The 14,154-nt window shown below is 36.6% G+C and overlaps 1 protein-coding gene and 2 long non-coding RNA genes across 10 annotated transcripts in view; 2 read left to right on the plus strand and 1 right to left on the minus strand.

Annotated features, from left to right (window-relative positions):
* tox2 (TOX high mobility group box family member 2) overlaps window positions 1-14,154 on the plus strand; it is a 120,058-nt gene that overhangs the window by 57,381 nt on the left and 48,523 nt on the right. The gene's annotated exons all lie outside the window — the stretch shown is intronic.
* LOC135757763 (uncharacterized) lies at window positions 6,807-8,618 on the plus strand. Its single transcript, XR_010536331.2, has 5 exons — window positions 6,807-7,338; window positions 7,860-7,953; window positions 8,052-8,184; window positions 8,267-8,367; window positions 8,478-8,618. It is a non-coding gene; the product is annotated as an uncharacterized lncRNA (long non-coding RNA).
* On the minus strand, window positions 8,369-10,065 carry LOC135757764 (uncharacterized). Of its 2 annotated transcripts, XR_012337057.1 has the most exons (3): window positions 9,538-10,065; window positions 8,977-9,113; window positions 8,369-8,663 (listed from the first exon to the last, which is right to left on the minus strand). It is a non-coding gene; the product is annotated as an uncharacterized lncRNA (long non-coding RNA). The 2 variants fall into 2 exon arrangements; XR_010536332.1 differs by having other exon boundaries at window positions 8,977-10,065.

Here is a 14,154-nt window from a genome sequence, read left to right on the forward strand (position 1 = left end):
TAAATATGCAGACTTTGGCTGATTATGCATTAAATCATGCGATCGCATAAACGCGTTTTTCTGGAGGCACTGATGAACAGCTCACAGTACAAGTAATTCTACACTAATACAAAAGTTATTAAAATATAAATGTCATAAGTCAATAACAAGTTAAAAAAAATATATAAACTACTACAGGTAAAATTAAGAAGTCATCAGCTGACATCCCTGGGCCAATGAGCATTAAGCTGTGTCATCAGCAAATCTTTTCCCATCATGCTTTTTGTCAACGCAGTCGGTGGAGAGCGGAATCTAAAGAGCCCTTCTTGCCATCGCGAGAGTTTTTTGGCACACTTTAGTATGACATCAGAGCAAGTCAGACATAACTTGGACACTTTTTTAACTAGCATGCATCTCGCGGCGATCACCGGTGATTAATTCTGTGCAGAATTCACTCATCTCACACGAGCCTACTGCCTCTCTTCAGTTTCGTCTGCCCCAAAGGTTTAGCACAGATCCCTAACACCATAATGTGAAAACTATTGGGGATGTAACAATACATGGATATGGATCAATATAATCAATCCATATCCACACATAAAATATCGATATGAGCTACCTTTATTTTGACACTCTCTGTGTCCTCATTCTTTGAAGTAACGTCCATCTACGCATTTTCACCAAAGCGCGCATTTTCGTTTATTTTTATGTGCTCGTGTCAGCATGTGAATGCAATGCAGCAACAAAGCAGTTGTAGCAGCGAAAACAGCGAAGACATTCATCAGACATCGTGGGTTTGGAAATATTATAATTGGCTGTGACGCGTACGTGCCAAATACATTGTATACTTCACAAGGTGCGCCCACATACACTTAAAAACAAATTAGTTGGGCACTTACCCCTTTAAAATTGGTCTGGGTCAAACTGATCTAACAAGAAAACAAAACTATTTTACAAGGTGGAGAGTTCAATGTGAAAAGTACGGTTATTAGAAAAAGTAAGAAGGAAGCTCCACCCCTAACCCCACCCCTAAATCCAGTTACAAAGCTGATCATACTGAAATGTAAAAATGGGGGAGTACAAATTTGAAATTGGCTATCTCCTAAAATAGATATAAATTGTTGTGAGATTGTGTTATCTGGGCTAACAACAGTGCAACAAGTCATGTCTATAAATAAAAATATATATTTTACGAGGTGCCCAATTTTTTATTATTGTAGTATTAATTCGTACAACCACATCAGTACATTTTTGTATAATTTGCTTGCCCAGTGATGTTGGGGTTAGGGGTGAATTCTCATTATTGTTTTTTATAATAGTTTTACAATTTTGTACGATTCATTTAGATAATTGATACGATACATTTCCATTGGATCAAGCTATTCTTTCTATAGAAATATCACACACTAATCATAGACTGAAGCTTTGTGATAGAAAGATAACAGCATACGGTTTGAAATAACATGATAGTAAACAAAGACAAGATTTTGTACCAATGAACCGCTTTATAAAATAGATATAAATTGTGGTTGTATCTATAAATAAAAAAATGGAAAGATCAGAGTATAACTTTGATATGAACCGTTTTAAAAGTCAAACATATCATAACCGAGGTCTCTGATTGGAGTTTATGTTCGGCTGCGAAGGCTTGTGATTGGCTGTGATGTCATTGGTTGTTTTTCTTTGATTAAAACATTGAAATGTGAACAGTGAACTCTCTGTATAGATGGTGTATGTATGTAAATGTGTGTGTGTGAGAGCTTCTCTCCCTGCTGTTCTGAATTACAGCTGAGTACATTACTGTGATTTATAACTTCCTCCCGCTGTTTAGATTGAAGAGAGAGAGAGAGAGAGAGAGAGCCCGATCGCCCTGCCCCCACGGCCCGCTTACACCCCAGATCCTTTGTGAAATGAAAACAAAGCACGGGGCTGCCAAAATATTTCTATAGACGATTGCTGAGCAAGCAGAGATTCGGTGAGGAGGCAAAAGATGAGAGCGATGGCTGGCCAAACAGATTTGATGCCACAGCAAAAACCTCTCACAAAATCTCCCAGAATTCTCTGCACATTTGAGCTCAATCTCACCCAGGTCACCCTAAAATTTAAAAAAAGTGAAATTGAATATTATTTTTAGAACTGTTATCGACAACTACACAGCCCTCATCCTCAAACACAACCCAAAACTGTAATGTAAGTGCTTCTCATCTGACCTGCACAGATCCACTGCTGTAGTCCATGTAGAGTTAGAGAGGATAGATTGTGTTTTTATTTATGTACATTGATTTCTTTCTGTTGATTTTGGGCAGAAATATGAGCTGGGTGTGTTTTCATGAGATTCATTCGTCTTTGGCTGCTTAAATAAACAGGCGAGTGTTTGTTTAAGTTGCTGTGGTTGCCAAATCCTCCGATGTTTCGTCCTCATCTGTTCTGTTAGTAAGAGTGATGTCTGTTTGAAACACTTCTTAATACAAACCTGTATTAATCCTCACAACATCTCTCTTCTAGAAAACGGATAGATAAACATTTTCTCAGTCTGTTTGCATCACACAATTCCTTCTCAAAGGAACGCGTGCCATAACACATGCATTAGCAAGAGTACCCATCTCGTTGCCAAAAACAACGAGGTATTTGTGTATTTGCTGTAATACAATGTGTTTGCATGATGGTTCATTATTTTCCACATACTGTATATTATTGTTGCTTCTCTATGCCCTGCCTTCCTTATACCCTCTGATTTTGTACAAAGCTCATCGTTCTGAAAAGCGCAGTGTCCTCTGATTGGCCAGCTAATCTGTACGTTGTGATTGGCCTGAATACCTCTGACGTCAGCCGGAAATGTGATGCTCATTACCATCTCACAATGCAACGCTGAGAAGGAGTTAATATCGTCTTTACTACCTTATCAATACGAGCCAAATCTGATCCAGAAATGCAGATGACCAAGCTGATCGATCAACTTTACCAACGCGGCTTGAGCAGAACTTAACAGATTGGTAAAGTAAGGATACTAAAACATAAAACCAGGTCTGCATTTGTGATTGTAGAAACAACAAGAAGCTCTACTCTACACTGCTCAAAATGTCAATTTAGTTTAAATAGGCAGTAGTTAATTTATTAAATATGAAAACATCGACTACTTTCAGGCTGTGTGTCAGAAGTGGGTGGAGTTATGATAATGAGCATCATGTCCACATCAACAAGGCGAGAAAGTAACTTTTGCCTACAATGTGTGTGCTTGTTGTAGTGCAAGAAAAGAAATTAAAGTTGTAGACAATAACTTGGATTATCGTTTTCTTTGGGATTTGTACCTTTTGCATATCGTTAACATTTCCTAGCACACCAAAAGAACTGTAATATTGTGTATCGGATAATCGGTACAGTTAAATGGGACATACCATGAAAATCTGACTTCATGTTTAAGTGTTATAATTGGGTCCCCAGAGCTAGAAAATGTGAAAAAGATCAACCCAGTAAATTAGTTTTGGTAAACCATTCTCTGCAAGCATGTAAAAAATAGCTCATTGAAATTGTGCTCCCCTTGTGATGTCAGAAGGGGATAATACCGCCCCTTAATCTGCTCTATCCAAACACAGCACTGCAATTTAGTGCAGAGATCAGCTCATTTGCATTTTAAAGGACACACCCAAAACGGCACATTTTTGTTCACACCTACAATACAAAGTGACAATTTTAAGATGTTATAATAAATTATCTGTGGGGTATTTTGAGCTAAAACTTCACATACGTACTCTGGGGACACCAAAGATTTATTTGACATCTTAAAAAGTCACATTGTGAATTGTCCGCTTTAAACAAAGTGTTTTGTTAAGGTAACAAATGAATAGAGAGTGAATGGATGGCGTTGTTTTGAAGTGTTTTTTCGTTCTTCCACCTTTTGTTAGTACTAGCATACTACATAACTTGCTAAGGTCTCCATGGTGGTGTGTTCTTAATGACAGCTTTCCTAAAATTATATCCTAAAATAAGAAATACACCAATGTATCACCATGCTTATAGTGCAATGTATTGCAACAAGCTGCATCGTAACACATATATGTATATCACCAGATTATTGCAAATGCGCAGTACTTTTATAGGACTGTGTCTCTCTCTCTCTCTCTCGCTCTCTCTCTCTCTCTCTCTCTCTCTCTCTCTCTCTCTCTCTCTCTCTCTCTCTCTCACATCATTAGTTTCATCTCTCTGTTATTGTGTCTCTTCCGGTCCAGTGTGCAGTAATAATGACCTGAGAGTGTTTCAGCTCATCTCATCCAGCTCAGAGAAACATACAGAGAGAGATTTAGTTTTATATTTATTGAGTCATCATACTATTTACAGCTTATATATGAATCATATCAGTTTTTCATATTGACAGAGACACAGATTAATGTACATATTTGGTGTGATTAAGTCGTAGTTTACCTGCAGACTTCTTTATATATCAATACTTCCTGTCTGCTAATTATAATCTCCATTTCTCAGAAGAGTCTTGAGTTTAATGAAAATGAAATCACACAAATATAACCCAGTAAGATGCGGTGAAAAAAAAACGACAAACACATTTGTGTTGACTGAATGATTATTAGATTGATGATAAAATAAAGAAAGAAAATAGCTTTGCTGATGATATTTTATTATCTACCCGAGGTCACACAGAGATTAAAAATGAAATCTGTTTCAAATATTTGTCCCAAAAGGATTTGTTGTTGACCTAAAATATTTTCAGATAAATATAAAGTTTATATAAAGAGTTTATTCATATAAAATTCACTTTGATATACAGTACAGTACCCTCCAAAAGTATTAAGTACAATACAAGTATTGTTTTCTGTGGATGAAAGACATTTGTAATGAATATGTTATATATACTTTTTATAATTTTATCAGCGAGAGAGGTATTTAAGCTGATGTTGTGTTTTAGTAATGTTATGTTGTGTGTGTGTGTGTGCGTGCGTGCGTGCGTGCGTGCGTGCGTGCGTGCGTGTGTGTGTGTGTGTGTGCACATTCAGTAGTTACAGACAGTGAGATACAAAAGACCTCATAAAGTATTTCTTTCTTGACTCGTCTTTTCTTTAAGGTGCTATTGAAGTGTAAAAAATCGCCTCTTATCAAACTCCGGTGTAAAGATTTGTGAATATTTCAGACTGTAAATTGTCTCAGCTTGAGCATATGGTGTTTGAATGAACACATTGAAGGTTAAATGTTTCTTCTCGTCCACATGCTCTCAGTATAATGTGGACTATAGCAGATGGCGTGTAGGCTGTATAGACATTCACTTTATTTATGGGTGAATAAGACTGTGTGTGCGTGCCACTGTTGCAATTAGATTTCATTTAGCTGTTTATTTATTCATTATCTCTAACTATATCCAATTTTCACTTTCGATACTGAAATCTCTGCACTTATTTTTACAGCACATTTATTCCGTAAACAGGTTTATCTACAGTAGTGTACATGAAGACATATCTAAGACCTAATTTAACTTATTATAGATGCTTTTTTATATTGTTGGATGAATAAAAATGCAGTTTGTTTGGTGCTTACCAGTTAAAACTCATGGGTACTGAGATGCGATTGTTTTTTTGTCGGGCTGCACGATAAATCGCATGTGATTGTCATGTGCATCTTGTTAGGAAAGCCGGTTCTTTGATAAGTAGTAAATCGCCATCACCTGCTTTCAGATGGAGCCACATTTACTACACAAAGCCGTAGTTTACTGACAATTGGGGCAATTTCGCATTAATTATTGTGGCCGTATCGCATGCGATATGTATGCGATATGGCCCAGCTTGTCATAGAAGTAAGTGTTGTGTCTGTGTAGTAAATGATGCTTCATCTGAAAGCAGGTGATGGCGATTTACTACTAATCAAGGAACCGGTTTTACTGACGAGATGCACATTCCTATCGCATGCAATTTATCGTGCAGCTTAAATTTTTGGGTCCTTGTGTAGTTCTGGGGGTTTGGTTACTACCAAGTCAAAAGAGCTCCAGGTTTCTATGATATTTTCATGTCTAGATATGACACTGGTCCTTCAAAATGATATTTTATACACCCTATTAAATACATGATATACACCTGTTAAATCACCTGCATGTGAGTCTGATCCATAACAGCACAATAAAAAGCTCTCCTTAACAAACTGGGTTATGTCTGTATTACAGATATTTTGGAAAAAAAAATTCGGAGTATAAGCAGAGTCAGTCCCCATGAAATCAAAACTGGAAATTCTTATTTTTTATGTGATAATAAACAATTTATCCATGTTGGAATAATTGTTTTCCCACACATCATTCTCTGATGACTTCAGCTAGACGGCTTGGGTGGAGAATCCGTTAACCCCGCCCCCTCCAACTGTCAGTCTGCTTTGACTTCTATTTCTGAATAAAAATGCCTACTTTTCTATATCCAATCAATTCACAGTGGAAACGCAAGCCACGCCTTCTATTTTCCTTCTTTAATTTTCCAGTTCCCTCGGAAATACGTCACAATAGGGAAGTAAAGTCGATTGTGACTTTAAGGTTCATTCACACTGATGTGTACAGGATGATGACAATGGGTTTCATTTATGAAACATTCGTTAATATACGAGTAAATATGTGAATGATTTGCATGTAAACAGACCTTTTCGAAAACTCTCCTGCCGATTCATAAATACTTCGTAAACTTCAGATTTGATAGTTAAATGTGTGCATTTTAATGAATTTCAATCATTTGTTAACAGGGCACGCATGCACACTCATTCAAAATTAGCATAATCCCCACCTATGCACCTATGAAGCAGCAGCGTGACCTTAAAGAGCACCTATTATGGGATACACGTTTTTAAACATCATTTTGTGTGTAAGTGTGTATTAGTACATGCTAACGATATTCAAAAAGTACATACCTCAAAGAAAACGATGACGCGAGTTATCGTCTCTAACGTTCGAGGACTACAAAAAACACTCGGATTGTAGGCAACAGTTTACTTCCTGGGATTAGTGACGTAGATAAGACCAACATTATCATAGTTCAGCCCTCTCTGCTTTGCTTGGGTACGCCCTCAAAGACGAGGGTGGGGAGCGCCGAGTCAGAAGAGAGCTAAAATGGCGGAGGTTGGGAGTCCCTGCTTTGACTCTGTTTGCAAACTCTTGTTTCATTGTTTAAGCGATTAAATCTCTCGAGTAGACGCTGTCTCTTTAGATGCGAGGGAAAAATAGCACTTTATGGACTTACACAGAGGACATCATGTTTAATACGGTTCCGGAAAAATCCAGTCAGAAGTTGTTCACGGAGTTTTCACAATAACTGCTTCTCATGAACCGAAGCTGGACGTCTCCTTCTGAAAGTTGGATTACTGTGCACTTCTGGATCACAGGCTGTAAGTATTCACGTTTATTATTTGCCTTTTACTGTACATTACGTAACCGGTAACCGGAGATTAACATAATGTGCGTGTAGAGCTAAGCTTGCAAGCTAATTGTCTTGTGTTGTAATACTGTATTTCATAAACAACGTACCATATTTACACACGTGTATGTTGAATTATGCAGACTATCGTTTTTTTATCGATGTTGGTTAAGACATGTTTACAAACTTGCTAAGTTACCAGCTAAACTGTTACCGGTAAAATTTGTTCTCATGATCAAACTCAAGAAACTATAAGTACAGATGATTTGTTTAAAGTTATATGTATTTTACTGTTGTTTTTACTTGAAGCTTTCTTAGATTTTGAAACGAAGTAAACACGTAGCCTAATGTGTGTTGCTAATGTTGGGCCATGTAACATGTAATACATTTACGTTTTAATGAATAGTCTAACGAGTTATAGTCGTTGTACTCTATTGTTATAATATGTCTTTTTGACTGAATACATGTTTGTTTTATTTGTCTATATCTTAGATTCGCAGCTGGACACATCCTTCTACACTGTATGCAAACATGCAACATCATAACACACAGTACAAGGAGTCAGACTGGCATATGAGGAGCAAAGGTGTGTAACACAAATGATGTATTTAGCTAGTGAAACCACTACCAGTCTTAGATGTATAACTGATGATGACAAAGTTTTTTTTCTCTGCATAATCATAGGAACCCAGACAGTAGCATCGTTTCACAATGTTTCCATCACCATCATCAGTGGATGCCTTTGCCGTCCGTAGCCTGAGATTTCAGATTTGCAGCAAAAAAAATTGATTTTCTCATTTATTGGAATGCTATGCAGGTATTTAAGTATTTTAGTAACTGTGTTAAATAAAGTAGTATTTACTTTTACAATAAATTTATGCTTGCTTATATTTTTACAGGTTGTACCTTGCAGCCATCCATTACAATGTCACCAAGCCGTAACAAAAGCAGGAGAGGGAAAGTACAAGGCTATGTTCCCAAAACACACAAATGACATACCGTAAGCAGTAATGTTTTATTTCAAATACATTCATAATTAAAAACTTAATGTATGAAGCAGGGAAATAAATGATCAAAACAAAAGATTTATTGACCGCAATATTTCTACAGTTATGTGGATGATGTGATCAGGCTTGTGTTTGCTGAGGTATTTGAAGATAAGCTGAAGGAAACCCCGATTCCAATGGACCTGGCATCACAGTTTGAGAGACCTTCAAAGGAGGACGTGATTGCATGCCATCTTCAGTGCAGGGGTCGTCGGAAGCCAACATTCCGATCAGGAAGCTCCAAGCGTATCTGGAGAACAACACACGACAGGATGATAACCCTAAAGTGTCATCTTAGATAGCATCAGCTGACAAAGCTTTGATATGCCATTTATCTGAATAGATAGCTGTAAGAAGTGAATTGAACAATTTTGAAAGAAGAGCACAATATGGTTACTAAAGTATGTTTATTTGTATATTGTTTAACATTTAAATATATATTTGTAATAAATAAACTTTTGACTTTTATATTTTCTTTAAAGTTACATCTTTTGTTCTTTTGGGTACTTTGTTACTATAATGATACTTTAGTGTTATTGGTTTAAAAATGTAATAAAACTTACTCTAGTCCTGCGCCTCAAAGGCTTATATTCGGTACAATAAATGTTCTGTGTGTAGGGATTTAGACAATTTGTGCAAAACCTGGATGATGAATCACGCAGGTAAGAGGCCCTGGAACATGTTGCATTCTCCTTAAAACCTAGTAAGTAAAAACATAGCACAGTCTTTCATAATAAAGTTTACCATAGTAAAATAATGTAGAACTAACATTCATTTCAATTAATACTTTTTTTGTGCTACATTTGGTGTTTCCATATAGTTTGCACAGTAAAATAGTATGTAAGCAGTATTTTATAATTAAGTTTACTATAGTAAAATAATGTAGAAATTACCAAGTGAAATCGTTTTATAATCATTTCAACAAATACTTTATATGTGCTACATTTGGTGTTTCCATATAGTTTGCACAGTAATACAGTATGTAAGCAGTCTTATAATAAATTTTACTAGAGTAAAATAATGTAGAAATTACCAAGTGAAATCGTTTTATAATCATTTCAACAAATACTTTCTATGTGCTACATTTGGTGTTTCCATATAGTTATGTAGTACGTTATAATTACCTTTTGGATGTCTTTGCAACACATTTTCGTCTTCGTTTAGCATTCTGGCAGAGCTAAGGACACCTAAAAAAGTTAAATCCAATCGCATTCATTGACGGAGATCGTTTGTATCGTAACGGCCTTCTGAACTCTCTGGATCGAGCTCGAAGTGGTAAGGCAGTACAGACACCATCGTTTATAGAGAAATATAACGCTTGTTTACGATGCCTCTGAGGCTGTGACTCTCAGTCAGAATCTGTGTCAACCCATGCGTAGTCAGGGGCGTAACCTTTCAAACACAAGCCGAACCCAGCTGACCAATAACAGTTGAGTAGTCATCTGACCAATCCGATTACACTAGACATTTTGGGAGGCGGAGACAGGAACTAAACCGAGCGTTTTCCAGACAGTGGGAAATCGGTGAGGTATGTAAGCAATTTATAAGACTCACAATGCATTAGTTCAAGTTTTAATAACATGTATGTACTATGGGATATTGCAATAACGTGCTAACGTGCCAATTTATTAGCATAATTGGTGCTCTTTAAATATTAACATATTACGTAATCACGTCAAAAGGTCATGCGTTAAATATGTAAAACGCACACTTTGGACCATTTTAAACAATAAACTGACACAAAGACATAAATTAGCATCATTCCACATACAACAATGTCTGAATGCTCCTCTTTCTTCACACTTGTAAACACTGGAGCGGTAATTTCGCATGCGCGACCTTTCGGCGATACGTAAGGTCACGCTGGCACATCACACGGCTAGTGCAAGACAAGAAGTTGTGGTCAAAAAGGGTATTTTTTGGGTGAAAATGAGGATGGTTTCACTAGATAAGACCCTTATGCCTCACTTTGGATAGTTTGAGCATTTTGAAGCTGCATTGAAACCGTAAACTGTTGAAGTCCACTAAAGTCCACTATATAGAGAAAAATCCTGGAATGTTTTCCTCAAAAACTTAATTTCTTCATCTTGGATTACAAGGGGGGAGTAAATTATCTGGATTTTTTTATGAAAGTGTAATAATAAAAATTAATTTATTCATTTAGTCATTTTTAATGTAAAAGAATAGCAGAGTCCATATCCCAACTATACTGATAAGACAATACAAATGAATGATATTAGGAGGAGTCATTTTTCCACCGGTGAGCAATAAATCATTGACAGACAATCAAAATCCTTGCAAATTTAAAGTGTGTGTGGATTTAAGATGTGAAACCGCATCACAAGCTTATAATAAACATTAATATCCTCTATTAGTGTGGATGCTAATATCATTATAGTTACCATGCATGGTGTGAATGAGCCTTTAGTAATAGCTTGACTCTTATTATTAGCCTAACTTCTTTACTTTAAAACTTCTTTAGTAACTCTACAACATAAACATCTTTAGTATGATTCATTTTTAGCTTTGAGGACCCCAAAATAAGTTTTTTGTCAGCATAAACTAACTTCTACATATAGTTTTACCCCATAAACACAAACACACAAAGTCTTTCAGTCATAGCAGTGAGTAATTTATGATGCTGGTCTGTCTGTCATCCAAATAAAAACAGATGACGCTCTAAAACATCATCTTTGATAAAGCCTGTCATCCACACACACACACACACACACACATTCAATGGGAATCAGATAAATGTGTGTGCCTTTGTTCTGCAGGGTTTGTGGGGGTTTTAGGTTAAAACTCATAGACATCAATCATTGAATGTTGCTGTAGGCTCTACAGATAAGTGCTTATTAGAAAAATCTGTCATTATGCTTTTAAACACACACTGAATTACATTTGCCTCGCTACACAAAAATAACTTTTAGAGTTTTATTATTTTCACCTGAGTAAGTGTTCCTCTAAGACATATTACTAATTCAGAAATATTATTTTACACAAGAGCTGGAAGTTTGCAGCAGGCAGGGCATATTTAAGATTGAATAGATGTGAATATTAATATAACGTTCAGAGTCATTTGTCTTCATTGTACTGTATATCACAGGACAGAAGTACAGTATATTATAGTTTACACAGATACCTGCTCTGAGAAAGTTTTGTGGAAATGTAAGCATCACAACTTTTTGATTTTTTTTTTTTTAGAAAATGTCCAAATGTAGTTGTGCAGATCTAGTGGTCTTAATAAGGCAGATCAGAATAGATTTACGGCTGAATGACATCTGTTGTGTTAAGACTGAATCTCGCTCATATATGGTGGAGCCCAACAGCGTACAATGGCTTTAAATTGATGCCAGAGATAGTTGGTTGCCTTCCCAATCTAAGAACTCTCTTTGCATTATTTCATGGTTTATATAAACCAAGCGTTCATCTGTTTAGAAGAACAGAAGGCGTTTGGGTTTGTGTGCGTCTGATATGATCATATGTGTACTGTGATGGAGTGCGTTTGAGTCAACAAACCAGTGCCAAATGTTTTCAGCATCCCGAGCGCACGTCGTAAATATTCCCAGGAACTCAATATAAACGCCATCTTGCATCCAATTTCACTTCTAATATCCTTGAAAATTGGACACAGAGAGCTGGAGAGATGAAAAAGAGAGAAACAAAGCCAAAGTCAATGTGTTTTCTGACGAAAAGCAAAACATTTGTCTCATTACAGACCCTGACTGTGTAGACTTGAGTTTTGAAGAACAAGTTATATCTGAATTAAACGTGTAATACACACAATTGCATTCTGAAGTCAGCCTGATGAATTATGTATTTTTTCCAAACATTCAACTGGGCTCGTCCTTGGGATTTACATTTTATCTTCAAGGACGTTCTGCTACTTTTGACAAACATCTAAACCAAATCTCTTCTCCCCTCTCTTTACAGAATTCAGTGTTAACATTTTATCCCTAAAATCAGCTTGAATAATCAAATAGATTACGTATAAACCAGCAACTCTCTAACCACTAGGCTACAACTGCCCCTACAACTTACAAGAATCATACAACCTCCTTGACAAATAATTTTTTTAAACTATATATACAATAAGTTATATCCAATGTTATAAGTTAGCATATTGTAATGATATGAGTGACATGGCTATATAGCCTACATACTTGTATCCTTAACACGTTTCTCGTCTTCTATGTAGTTTACCTGTCCTGGGCACCTGATGTCTAAAGGGGCGTATACACCAAACGTGAATTTAACGGTTTGCACAATTAGTTTAGATACAAAGTCAATGCAGACACGAATAAACGCAAACCTGGGCAGGGCAATGCAAATGGCGCAAATTGGACGGCATGATTGCCGCAAAAATGCGCTATTTGATGCACCGATGTATCGGCCGCCGATATTTATCGGCCAATTTTTAATGAATTTGAAACCTTCGGCATATCAGCAATAGCACGAGAAAGGCCGATACCGATTGTTTATTAATTAACTGCATAAAGAAATCCATTATATGTAAAAAATGAGTTAATGTTGTTAATAAAATAAATGCTGAATAGCAAAAACCACCTTTGAAGGTTGTCATGTTGTCTTATTATATTTGTTTTAGCTTAATTTGTGCCTCTCTTATTATGTTGGTCAGTTGAATGTTAATTAGATTCAATCCATGTTCAGTAAAAATAATTTGATGCAGAAATAAACTAGCAAATAGACCAACTGTATAGTATTGTATACAAGTGTTTAATATCGGCATCGGTAACGGCCAGAAGTTGTCTGTTTAAATCGGTATCGGCCCAAAAAAATCCTATCGGTGCATCCCTACTATTTACCTCAAATGCGTTTTTGCACAAGTTGAAAATATTCAATATACACAAAGTTAAATCCCGCAAGTAATCTAGAGCGAGGAAGGTTATATTTCACGTTTGGTGTGTACGCAGCATTACACACCAAACGTGAATTCAACAATTTGCGCAAGAAGAATACATACAATGTCAATGCAAAGAGGCAAATTGATGTGAATCGCACAAATTAATCGCTTAAGTTGAATATTTTAAACTTGTGCGAAGACACCTTTCAGATGGAAAGCGCAAATGTTGAATTCGCGTTTGGTGTGTACGCCCCATTAAGTTGTGTTTGACTTCACGTGAGGCTGCTTAGACATCGGTATATTAAACGCATGGTGACAAAAAAACAATTGATGCGGCGTGCAAATAGCCCCGCACTCACGAGTGTTAAGTCTACCTTCCGTAGGACACGCACGCGCACTGGCACGAGCGGGCACACTGGCGCATACCAGGCCAAGACCTTCAGCCCATGTGCCAGGGCTCAGCCCCGGACGGCCCCAGGCCAATTTAAACCCTTGTATTCAGTACAGAACACATTTAAAAAAATGTAACATAATTAACATAAATATGTCTTAAAGACACATCATGGTATTATTAGTGTGTACCATAAAAAAGCAAGGTAAATATGAGTGTTTGATATAGTAATGCATTATGGCTATAAAGAGGTTAATATACTTTCCATGTTTTAAAGGTGAATCTTTATTTGTGGCTGTGTTTGAATTCTCCTGAGGATTCAGCGATTCTCTCTCTTCACACAATACCCCGCTCGACCCAATGTTTACAACACACTATTTAGTTTCCTTCCAACAATTATGAGGAAATTGAATTTCAGGAAATGTTCATTTTCACATCTATTGCTGCAGACAATAACAGGGACCCTGAAGCCAACAAAGACATCTG

The sequence above is a fragment of the Paramisgurnus dabryanus genome, chromosome 7, assembly GCF_030506205.2.
Source record: "Paramisgurnus dabryanus chromosome 7, PD_genome_1.1, whole genome shotgun sequence".
In the NCBI taxonomy this organism is placed as follows: domain Eukaryota; kingdom Metazoa; phylum Chordata; class Actinopteri; order Cypriniformes; family Cobitidae; genus Paramisgurnus; species Paramisgurnus dabryanus.